The 12,722-nt window shown below is 43.0% G+C and overlaps 1 pseudogene across 1 annotated transcript in view; it reads left to right on the top strand.

Annotated features, from left to right (window-relative positions):
• Window positions 1-10,881, top strand: part of LOC308169017 (tRNA (carboxymethyluridine(34)-5-O)-methyltransferase alkbh8-like) — a 13,772-nt pseudogene extending 2,891 nt beyond the window's left edge. Inside the window, exons 4-12 of the transcript in view lie at window positions 2,331-2,459; window positions 2,567-2,662; window positions 2,789-2,893; window positions 5,341-5,411; window positions 8,847-8,953; window positions 9,049-9,203; window positions 9,352-9,620; window positions 9,769-9,918; window positions 10,050-10,881. The product of the transcript in view is annotated as a tRNA (carboxymethyluridine(34)-5-O)-methyltransferase alkbh8-like (transcript). The remainder of the gene's footprint in view (window positions 1-2,330; window positions 2,460-2,566; window positions 2,663-2,788; window positions 2,894-5,340; window positions 5,412-8,846; window positions 8,954-9,048; window positions 9,204-9,351; window positions 9,621-9,768; window positions 9,919-10,049) is intronic.
• Window positions 10,882-12,722: the final 1,841 nt, after the last annotated feature.

Raw genomic sequence — 12,722 nt, 5'->3', positions numbered from 1 at the left:
GTGCGTCAGGCAGCAATGCCCAGCAGGAGTACCATCACATGTATCATGATTTGATCTGTCTGTTTTTATTGTATGTATTAATGTATGTGACCTATGTGTTTTTTGTTGTTGTTGTTAATATTTTTATTGAGTTTCACAGAGACATGTACACAACAGGACATAACAACAACAACTAGTATCCGTGGGGGAGGTTATTGTCCCATTTATAGTAGAAAACTAGTTTTGCACTTTATTATGCAGTACATTGTCCATAAACAATAACAGAAAATTTTCTTTCTCTTTTTTTTTACAAACAAAAAACAAAGACAAACAAAACAAAACAAAAACAAAAAAACAGGGGGGGAGGAGGCCATGTCACATATCAGAAATAAACAGAAAAGAAAATGACAACAAATGCCATAATATATGGGGGGATCACCCCCATCCTCCGTCCTCCATGGACAGCATCCATGTCTTACAGTCCTAAACACAGCGGCAGCACAACACCAGCACAGTAAATAATATTGTGACCCATACATTGTAGATCTGTTACACATTAGTCTTGTGTACTTTCTTGAGTGTAATCCACCAAACCTTTCATTACAATGGCAGCCAGTCTGGTACCAATATAATCTAAGAACGGAGACCAAATCTTATAGAATGTCTTTATCTTACACTTATGTCAGATATTCCATAGGAATCATATCAAAAATTACCTTGTGCCATCCAGCTATTGTAGGCGGTTTGCAGTCTATCCATTTCAGCAATATATTTTTCCTTGCACAAAAAGTGAGGATACACAGAAGTCTTTTGGAATGCATACTTTTAAGTTGTTTGTCTGGCAACCCAAACAATAGACACATGGGGTCCTTATCCAATGTAACATCTAGAATTAGATGAATTTTATCCACTATACCTTTCCAGTAATCATCTATATATCTACAAGTCCAAACACAATGAACAAAGCTCCCAACCTCGGTAATACACTTTGTACACATTTCCGATTTGTTATGATCCATTTTATGTCTAAGTTGGGGAGTAATCTGCAAACGTTGTAGTAGTCTAAATTGCGTTTCCTTCGTCCTATTACAGATTGAGATGTCGTTTGCCGATTGCCATATTAGTGACCAAGTTGCTGCATCAGTATTAATGTTCAGGTCATTATTCCAGTCTTTGGGCGTAAATGCAGGTTTGCCTTTATCATATTTCGAAAGTGCTCTATACCCAAGCCCCAGAATGCCTCTCGTCTTTCCAGCAGAGACTATCTCCTCCAGCGGAGAGGGTTGGTGACAGAGGCCAGTGTCTTTTTGGCTATTTAAAAAACTTTGTATCTGAAGGTATCTGAAAAACTCATTTCGTGGTAGGTCATATTTCTTACATAATTGGTCAAATGAAAGTAGTATTTCCGTATCATATAAATGTCCGATAGTAACCATCCCTTTGCTGTCCCACCGCTTGAAACCCCTATCCGTGGCACCAGGGGAGAAGTCTATGTTGCCCCAAACTGGCGAGAGGGAGGATGTAATAATCGTATGTTATAAATAAATAGTAATATAATTGAGATTTCTCACATGAGCCGCGCGCGAATATCCTCACAGAAATTTGTCTCGCGCGATTGTTCAGCCTGCATGGGTAACGTGACTGTCAAGTCAGCCTTGTCAGTCAGTCACTAACGTATGCTAGCCTTCTCACCATGGCTGCATCGGCCCCGTGTCCATTGCCTCACCTTTCCAGGGTTGCACGCAGGCTTCTATGCATACCTGCAACTAGTGTTCCTTCAGAGAGAGTGTTTAGTGCCAGTGGGCACATACTCACACCTCTCCGAGCACAGCTAAAGGCAGAAAAAGTGAACATTTTGTTGACATTTTTGCACTTTAACCTATCTTGAAGCTTTCAAGTCTCTAAGCCACAAGGCTAGCACTCAGTTTGATGACAGAAAAGTGTCAGTGTTCAAGTTTTGTTTGACAGTATTTTTTTCCTTTATTTATGCAGTGATACCTTATAATTTATCATTACCTTATTTAAGATTGTATTAAAGATTTTTATTTTTGTCAAGATGTTTTTAAAATGATGTTAATGTTATTAACATGATTCAATAAAAATACAACAAAATCTAAGTTAAAGTGATTACAGTGTGTTTTATTGGCATTCTAAAAAAAAGTTTTTTTTTTTTTTTTTTTTTTTAATTCTCGCGATAATATCGTGGATCGCGATTATTTTGCCCACGATAATCGTGACATGACATTTTCTAATCGTCCCACCCCTAGTTGTGAGTCTTGTGTCTGTGTGTGTGTGTGTGTGTTTTTGTTGGTGTTTTTATTTTTATTTGTCTGTGTTTGTCCCCGCAGTAGGTAGTGAAGCAGATGTGTGTGTGTCCCTGCCTGCGGGCTTGGTGCTGGTTGAGGACTTTGTGTCTCCAGAGGAAGAGGCTTTGCTGCTAGATGCTATTGACTGGACGTCCCCTAATGAGGATGACACAGGTGGGCAGCTCGGTCGAGCCCCTGTACACACCACATTTCTATGGTATATACCACATTATATACATATAAATATGTATGTTGTTTGTCCCTATCTTTTTGTCTTCTAGCTCAGAAAGCTCTAAAGCACAGGAGAGTGAAGCATTATGGGTACGAGTTTCGCTACAACAACAATAATGTGGACAAAGACAAGCCCTTAGCTGGAGGTGTGTGTGTGTGTTTGATTGTGACCACTTTTGGTTTCTCGTGCAATATTACTTTTCAATTGTCTGTTTTCTAATGGCATAGGACAACCCTGTCATGTTATTGAAATGTTGTCATGTTTCGTCCAGGTCTTCCCCAAGAGTGTGTACCTGTTCTGGAAAGGTGTGTCAGCGACAGACATGTGGACATCTTGCCAGACCAACTGACAGTCAACCAGTATCAGTCAGGACAAGGTAGGTTTGGCTTACTACAGGGTTCCCGCCCTGGTCTTAAAAAGCCTTAAAGTCTAAAATCCAGCAATCCAATTTATAAGGCCTAAAAAGGTCTCAAATTCACCTTAGGGCTGCCACAAACGATTATTTTCATAGTCGACTAGTCACCGATTATTTTAACGATTAGTCGACTAATCGGATCATAAATTACAGCTTATCGCACAATTACTCAATCGCTCTTATTTAGCTATCATCTTCTAAATCAGCTTCTAAATGTAGCTTGAAGTTGTTAGTTGTTGTTGTAGGCATGTGCTAACTAAAAATAAAGACAATTAAAATGATTGTTCACTCAAAAATAGATATTTTAATGAACTTTGCAGATTTATTTCTGGCATCACTTGCATGTAATGTAATGTAAAGAGTAGTAGAGAGTGCAAACTGCTGAGTAAAAGGAGGTAGGCTAGGCACTAGGCAACCAAAAGAATACAAAAACAAAAATAAATATAAATAAATATATCTTCTTCCTCGTCATCTGCCACAACGTGCTTCCTTTTGAGATGCTCGCGCATCATAGACGTGCTGCCATGATAAGCGAGTTCAGCTTTGCAAATTTTACATTTTACATTCTTTTTTTCAATGTTGTGGTTGAAATGCTCCCACACTTTAGAGGTACGAGGACAGGAAGACATTTCTCTGTTTGTTTTTCCGGGGAAGTCACGTGTGCCCCGGATGACCGACACTGCGCATGTACATCAAAGACACTGGGAGACGCTAGCCAGTGGCAGCTTCAGGGAAGAAAAACTAATGCTTATCGAATGAAATGAATGGTCTTTATTGTCATTGATATAGTACAGGTACCAAACAACGAAATTTGGGAGCGGGGGCTCCCCTGGTGCTAGGGGGGGAAAAAAAAAAAAAAAAAAAATCAGCTCCAAAAAAACATGTGACTACGGCGATTACCAAATATGTCGGCGACGATTTTGGTAGTCGACGTCGTCGTGACTAGTCGACTAATCGTGGCAGCCCTAATTCACCTTGAGGATGACAAAAAGCTACAAGTCTAAAATTATATTCAAAGAGGTCTAAAAAGGTCTTAAATTTGACTTGTTGAAACTTGTAGGAACCCTGTTACTAGGTTTACAGTGAAACCAAGGCCCTGTTTGAATACTGGATGCCCTTGTCCCACACATCTCCATCACTGATCTGTATGTGAATGTATACATGAGTGTGAGCTTCCCATTCCACTGGTTTCACCAATCGAACCCTTTTATAAGGAGTCATAGGGTGTGTTCTCACTAGAACATTTGCTTCACTTGAAACAGAGTTTAGGATAAAATTCGCTTTGCTCTGCGTCGTTTGTAGCTGTGAAAACGTGCGAAGTCGCTCCCGCAGCAAACAACCAACGGATGCTCCGCTTGAAAAGGGTGGTTTCGCTCCGGTTAGAAACGACGCATTGAGGCAGTCCATAGGAAAACAACAGCACATGCGTGTTGATCAGGATGAACGGGCAATTTCCTATTTTTCTGACCAATCAACTACCCCGTCTGTTGCTTCGATTGCGTATGTTACTTTGTTTACATAAAGGGCTGAGAGAACGCAAATCAGAGAAATAATTTATGCAACAATGTTGCAAACTCATCCACTTGCTCCGGCTCAAGATTCGGACTTTCATGTGAGAACATGACCATATACTGTATATAAGTCTACTAGTCCATATGGTCATTATGTTTATAAAAGTACACAGTTACATGTTAACTCCCCCCTGTCTATATACCCCCCTGTGAATAGGCTATATAGTGTATAGAAGTATAGTAAAGTTCACATAATAGATACATTCTCAGATGTCTACCGATCACTTATCCCCCTTTTTTTGTTTATACCCCGCCCTACTTATGTCTATTTATGTCTCATTATTGTTTTTTTTATTATCTTAGGACTGTGTTTGTTTGTTTCGTTGTACCTTTCGTTGTACCTGTTACAATGACAATAAAGATAATTCATTTATTAATTAATTAATTAATTCATTCATTTAGATCTGTTATTGCCTCATGAAAGGTGCCTTATTAAACAGAGACGGTCTGTAGGGCAACTCAACTTGTGAGCCTTGAGACTTCTGGTCAAACGTATGAAAAAGGGGCTAAGAAAACGTCATAAAACAACAGGAAACGTCTTTAAAGACTTTAACGTTCTTTATAAAAACTTAAAACCTCATCAAGTACAGGCCTCAGTCATCTAATATCACCATTTATATTTTGGGTGCGTTTGTGCTACAAATAAACTGTCCTTGGCTTGCCTTGTGTCCCAAAGCAGATCCTGTTGCTGAGAGATTGATAATCTACCTGTGGAATCCCACTATTCAACCGTTTCCACAGAGATTGTTAATAGGCCTTTCATCTGTGATACTGCTGTGCTTCAAAAACACGTCCATTTACGTTTCTAAGCTGTGTTTCTGTGGTTCTTGTTGTTAGGTATCCCTCCTCATGTTGACACTCACTCTGCCTTTGCGGATACCATCCTCTCCCTGAGCCTGGGAGCCAAGGTAGATATGAATGAATGAATGAATGAATGGTCTTTATTGTCATTGATATAGTACAGGTACCAAACAATGAAATTTGGGAGGGGGGGGCTCCCCTGGTGCTAAGAAAAAAAAAACTAAAAACAAGAAGGGAAAAGAGCTGGTTTACATAAAATAAAGGCTATGTACACTATCCACTATACTATACTATACAAATAAAACACTGTGCTGTACTCTATGCTATGCTATACCTATTCTAACATTTCCTATTCTCTGAACCTTATGTACCCTAGGGTTGTCATATTGCACATAGTGTTATTGCACATTCATTTAAAGTGTCGCAGTTTGCAGGTTTGAAATGTACACAGTTGTGTTTCAGTATTACACTTGATTTCAATCTTGTAGCTGCCATCAATTTGTCTAGATTGTCCAGGGCCTAGAACCTAGGTCTTTGCTGTGTTCAGGGCCTGGATGGCCCTGGGGTAGAAGCTGAGCTTCAGTCTGTTTGTCCTTGCGAACATGGTCCTGAACCGCCTGTTCGAGGGCAGCCGAGCAAAGTGTTCGTACCCAGGGTGGGATGGGTCTCTGGAGATCTTGGAGGCCTTCCTGAGGCATGCTCTCCACTGCGCAGCGGTAGAAGGCCACCAGCATCTCCTGTCCGATGTGGTCTTCCCTGAGGACTCTCAGGAAGAAGAGCCGCTGTTGTTCCTTCTTGATGATGGCTGCTGTGTTGTTCTTCCAGGACAGGTCATCCTGTATGTGCACCCCCAGGAATCGGAGGGTTGAGACTTTCTCCACGCTCCCTCCATCGACGAGCAGGGGCTGGACCTCAGATTTGTTCCTCCTGAAGTCCACGATGATTTCCTGGGTCTTTGACTGGTTCAGCAGCAGGTTGTTAACCTTGCACAGCTTGCTCAGCTGCTCTTCCTCATCCCTGTACGCCGCCTCGTCCCCCCCCGAGATGCAGCCCACCACGGTGGTGTCGTCTGCAAACTTTACGATGGAGTTGCTGGGGTGGACGGCGGTGAAGTCGTAGGTGTAGAGGTTGTAGAGGATGGGGCTTAGCACGCAGCCCTGGGGGGACCCAGTGCTGAGTCTGAGGGCTGTGGAGGTGTGGGAGCCCACCCGCACCCTCTGGGGGCGGTCAGACAGGAAGTCCCAGTGTTTCCTCCAGGAATTTTTACAATGGTGGCGGATGGCCGTGACCGCGCGCGCACCATTTTTTTTTCTAATCACAGCCAAAACTAGAGGATGGCCAAAATAAATAAATAATGAATATACAGAATATAAACTTGTGACTGACAGTCACATATACACACACACAAAGATCATCAGCTATAATATAATACGAAGTAGGCCTACATGAGCACAAAAGCGGCTAACGTTACTGATTAACTGTTTACTGTAGTGCAGAGAGATGGTAGTCGTAGGCGGCGTATCAAATGACAAAGCTAAATGTTTAATGAAGGACATGAACGATTGTCAACAACACACTCAAGCAGTAAATAGAACAGTCTAAACAACTTGGGTACTACGGACGGAACAATAGTCTCAACCTATAGTTCCGTGCGTGAATTATGTCAACCCACCACATTACAGAAGTAAAATCACAGTCAGATGGAGCATTCGGTAAACAGCTGAGTATCAGCTGAGTTAAAGAAAACAAACTCTTACCTTTGATGAGACCCACATGAGCCCTGTTTTCCCGTACTTCTCCCGTGTGTCTCTTATTGTCCAAATGTTCCCTGAATTTTAGCTGCATGTTTTTCCAGCATGTAATTCCGTTGTCAATAAAAAAATCGTCTCCCCCTTCTTTTCCCCTTGACAATACTGTGTCGTTGCTAAAGTGACGGCACATAAGAATCGTTTTTTGACTTGCTAATGTCTGCTAACGTAGCACTTGAAACTGGCGCCGTTCTCTGGACTGCAGCTGCTCCCGCGTTAGCATTAGCATCCATCTTTTCTTCTCCCTTCTCACCGTCACGAGCTCAAATGACACTTGTCGGCCGATCTAACTCTTAACACTCACTTACAGGACTTCTGACACCATGTCGTGTTATTCTATTAAACATACACGTGAGTCCTTCTGTATTTCAATGTAAGTGTCTTTATTTTAACTCGCTCTGTAAGCTCTACAATACCGGTCTCTTGTTGTCTCGTCGTAACCTGCCCACCTGACCTGGGGGGTATTCCATCAACGTCGCTAAAGGAAAATCCTGGCTTATTTTTGATAACTCTCGCGAGACCTATCAGAATATGCCTGGATATTTTTAAGAACTCTCGCGAGATTTATCAGACTAAACCTGGATTTTCCCTTTAGCGATGTTGATGGAATACCCCCCTGATGTCACCACGGTGGCCTGTACACAATAACAATAATACCACAGTTCACATTTAGACCAATCAGGAGCCCTTGTGTCACGTCGTCAACTGAATGTCATTAATCTGATTTTGGATCAGCGGTTAGAGAGAGACGGGCGTGGATTTAGGTGCACTTTTAGTCAACATCCATTATAGCGCTGATCTAGGATCAGATATATATTAATCAGCTAAAATGTTCAGATATTTTTATTTTTATTTTTTTGTGTGGACTGAATCAATTCGTGGCGGAGGAAATTCATTCGTGGCGGCCCGCCACCAATAAATGCATGTAGAGGAAACACTGAGTCCTTGATCCATGCACATATAGAGTGTGATAGTCCCAGGTCTAGTAGTTTGGTCACTAGCCTGTCTGGAAGGATGGTGTTGAAGGCAGAGCTGAAGTCCACAAAGAGCAGTCTCGCGTAGCTGTTTCCCCTCTCCAGGTGGGATAGAGTGGAGTGGAGAGTCGTCGCGATATGAAGAGTGTGTGTGTGTGTGTGTGTGTGTTCGTTGGTGTATGTTCGTTTGTGTGTGTGTTCTGACGTGTATACGTGTGCATACATACATCACATACATCTTGCTGTAAATAATGATCTTACTGTACACTATGTGTGCGCTTATATACATGGTCTTGAAGGGCAGGGTGATTCATTCATCTTTATAATCGGCTTTAATACGTTTTCTATGGTTGGGCGGCCGCGGTAATTCTGTAATATTGCGGTATATGAAAAAAACAACGGTGTCCGTTTCAATACAGTCATACATTTTTTTAAATAACACGTTATCCCCTTGGTTGGTGCTTCATTATACAGTCAGACAAACATACTCCCAACCATAGCAACTAGGGAGTTTTTCAGGGCCAAAAAGTGAAAGGTTTTTGACTGGTGAAGTCGGTCTTGAGATTCAAATCCAATTTAATATACAGCTCTTCATATTTCTTAAAATATTCAGCTTTCTGTAAGTCAAAAACTTAAAAAACCCGGAATGTCGAGTTTGGGCTATGAATGGAAACAGCAGAAGACCTACAGTGCAGAACACATACAGTTTCTTCAGGAACTTCCTTTGATATGACTTTTACTTTACATAATGTCACTGCAGACGGTGATGGAGTTCCGTCACCCCGATGGGCCCTTAGTTGCCGTGGTGTTGCCAGGGCGGAGTCTACTGGTGATGAAGGGAGAGAGCAGATACCTATGGACCCATGGGTGAGAATGAAAGGGAATGAGGGAGGGTAGAGAGAGAGAGGACAGAGGAGAGACAGAAAGAGAGTCAAAGAGGTTTTTTCTCTCTGTGTCACTAGTATAACTCCCAGGAAGTTTGATGTGGTCCCAGCTGACCACCCAGAGTCCCCTGCTGCAGTATCCTCTGATAACCATAGCAACCTGACCCTGAGCCGGAGGGGCACTAGGACCTCTCTCACCTTCCGCAAAGTCCGCCGAACACCGTGCGACTGTGGTGAGCTTCTTTGTTGGGTTTGCCGATTTTGAACAAGTGCGTTCATGTCTCCATTGCTTAGCACACCAGACGACTGTTTACATTTTTGACTTGACACACGGGCTTTGGATGAACCTGTGTGAAGCTGGGCCTGTCTGTCTCCCTGCAGCCTTCCCATCTTCTTGTGACAGCCAGCGTCCCTCCGGCCCCTCCCCCTCCCCCCCCTCCCTACCCAGCAGCGAGGGTGACGCGGCCCGCTTGGAGGCAGAGTTCGTGCACAGCGTGTACGACGCCATCGCCTGTCACTTCAGCAGCACGCGCCACTCCCCCTGGCCACAAGTATGTCACTTCCTGTCCTCGCTCCGACCAGGAAGTGTTCTCGCTGACGTGGGCTGCGGGAACGGGAAGTACCTCGGGGTCAACCCAGAGCTGTTTGCGGTGAGTGCATGTTGAACATGTTGAGGGTAGATGCAAAGTAAAAAAATGGGTAAATGCTACTTAATTTCGATCTGTTAGATCTGTTTTCTATGTCTCGTCTTTAGACGGGCTGTGTTAGGATTCCATTGAGTGTGTCTGTCCCCTGTAGGTGGGTTGTGACCGCAGCAGTGCCTTGGTGCAGATCTGCTCAGAGAGAGGCTTCCAGGCATTTGTGTCTGACGCTCTCAATGTTCCTCTACGCAAAGAGACCTGCGATGCCTGCATCTCTATAGCTGTCATTCACCACCTCTCTACAAAGGTATACACACACACACACACACACACACACACACACACATACACACACACACACATACACACACACACACACACACACACACACAGTTTGGTTACTGTTGTTTTATGATTTCCTTTGTGTGGTGTGTGTAGGAGCGGCGGTTGGCTGCGGTGGAGGAGTTGGTGAGGCTGTTGAAGCCTGGAGGAAGGGCGCTGATCTACGTGTGGGCCCTGGAACAGAAACACAACGACCAGACGTCTAAATACCTCAGAGAGCCCACAGCACACAGGCCCGGAGGCAGCTCTACAGGCCCCAGGCAACGGCAAAGACTACGACCAGGGGCAGGTCGGGAGTAAGAACCCCCCGGACAACAACTTGGACTGCAACCAGGTCCCCCCTGAGAAAGAGAGTCGGCCCAAGCTTAGGGTCCACACCAACCGCACGGCCTTCGACTCCCAAGACCTCTTGGTCCCCTGGCATCTTAAGGGGGGAGGGGGGGAGCGGGCAGGAGGAGAGACAGGACATGGTAACCAGGGGAAGGGAGTAGGCAAACAGGGTGGTCGAGGAGGCTCAAAAAAGACATCAGACCTCCCCACTGCTAATGTTCATGGCTCAGCTCCCAGCCCAGGTCCTGTATTTCATCGCTATTACCATGTCTTCCAGCAGGGGGAGCTAGAGGAGCTGTGTGGCAGGGTTAGAGGAGTGAGTGTGCAGAGTAGCTACCATGACCAAGGGAACTGGTGTGTTATACTGGAGAAGACTCCTGGAGACAGATAAACACACACACACACACACAATCAAGATTTTAGTAAATGGGTTTATTAACAGAGAGTATGCTATTGTTCATTTTCGGATGAATAAAGTTGTATTGAATTGAGGGAGATTTTGTTTTTTTTGCCTCATCAGATAAGACAATTATGCAAGACAATTATGAGACCCAATGAAGCGATTTAACATCGCTGATTATTGTAAATAATCATGAAAAATGGGAAAAACAAAATGACCTTCAAATGAATGGGGATTCATTAAGTGCCTAGTCTGATTTCATTCATTCAAACGTTGTTGTTTAATCGAGTCTTAGAAGTGGCCGTAGGCTGTTGAATGCAACACCTCTCAATGTGGATTACCATTGTTATAATATATTAATATTAATATTAATTTGTAATATATATTACATTAACAACAAAGAGTCCCCATTAATCCCAAAATCAAAGTTTGTCAGGTGTTTTTAGACCTCTTGACTCTCTCTGTATTCCTCCACATATCCTTGCTCTACTATGCCCTATTCTTCTCCAGTGTCTGTTATAAAGTGTGGTCTTTATGTCTCCTAATCATCCCCTGTATCAGTATTCAGGGCCGCATTTGTCCTGCCCAGGATTGTGGCTTTCTGGAGACCACCTAACATTATAAGATAACTTCTAAACTAGACTATACAAGATAACTTTTAACAGACGTGGTCAAGACAGAATGGATCTCCGGATAATGGTTTCTTGATTGCGGCTGGGGTGAGGCTATTATTCACTGTGATAATTGAAGAACAGCTCCTGGTAAATGTGGATGTGGCTTGGTCCACCGAGACCGGTGGGCCAGCCTGTTAGCGGAGCAGGCTGAGACTGGACTCGACTGTGCTCTGTGGTTTTATCTGTGTATCGATTATTGTCCTGCAACTGTTGTGTCTGGCAGCAGATAAGCACTTGACATTTTGAGAAAATTAAAGATGGAATTTATGTCTGCGTCCAGAGTATTGATCTAGCTTTCTATCTAATAAATGCCTTTCCATTAGTGCCTCAACGTTCCTGATTGATTATGATATGCTCATCTAAATTTAGCCATGCTGGTTCTGTACTGGAGGTGTCCACATAACCCTACTATCATATCATATTATCTAATGTTCGATCTGTTGCTGATAATAATAATAACTTCATTTGTATAGCGCTTTTCCTGCAAACGTTGCAGCTCAAAGTGCTTTAATCATTATATAATCTTAATTTATTATTTATTTTTTTTACTTAAATGCAATATTAAAAGGATGGGTTTTTAGTCTTGACTTGAACATATTTGCTGAAGTTGATCACATGCCACTATCACTCAATATCACCACATGATCTACATAGCATCTTCGATATTACACTGATTACTAGGAACAACAACATTGTATTCATTTATTCATTTTTATTTAAAAATAACAACTTCTCCACAGTGCTGGGCTTCAGGCCGTTTCTTTTTTTTGTTTGTTGTTGATGATTTCACCTGTGTTTACCAGTCCCTTTTATGTTTCGAGTCTCGCGACAAATCCGAGCCACTTCCCGAATCGGTCACGTGGTACGGCCGGCCGGTTACCATATACGTCATCAACACACGCCTCTTACCATACGTCATCAACACATGCCTCGATACGCGCATCACAAACATGCGCCTCGGTTACTCGACACGGAAGGACACATCACTAAACATCTGGGATGCGAGCTGCCGCTAAACCCAAAAGAACAAGAAGAACCAGAACGGTTAGAATAGTTACATCTCTGTATTTGGTTTCCTTTACTGCATATGAAAACATCTCAACAGTCAACAAGGACAACGGGAGACTCTGAGTGTCGGAGGTCAGTAGTCCTTTGTCTCAGCTCGCTGCCTCACTGTCTAACATGTTACTACTGACCTCTTCTGTCTGCAGAGATAGGCTATTCTGTCACTATACAATGTTGTTATATATAACACTATACAATGTTGTTATATATAGAACACTATATAATGTTGGTGGAACTTGTTATCAGTTTATGTCCGTGTCGCCTGGTCTGGACGAGCACACGGAGGTACTGATGGCGCTT

Source organism: Nansenia antarctica (genome assembly GCF_963989245.1).
Source record: "Nansenia antarctica genome assembly, chromosome: 12".
Classification (NCBI taxonomy): Eukaryota; Metazoa; Chordata; class Actinopteri; order Argentiniformes; family Microstomatidae; genus Nansenia; species Nansenia antarctica.
This window is presented reverse-complemented; position numbering and strand designations above follow the sequence as displayed.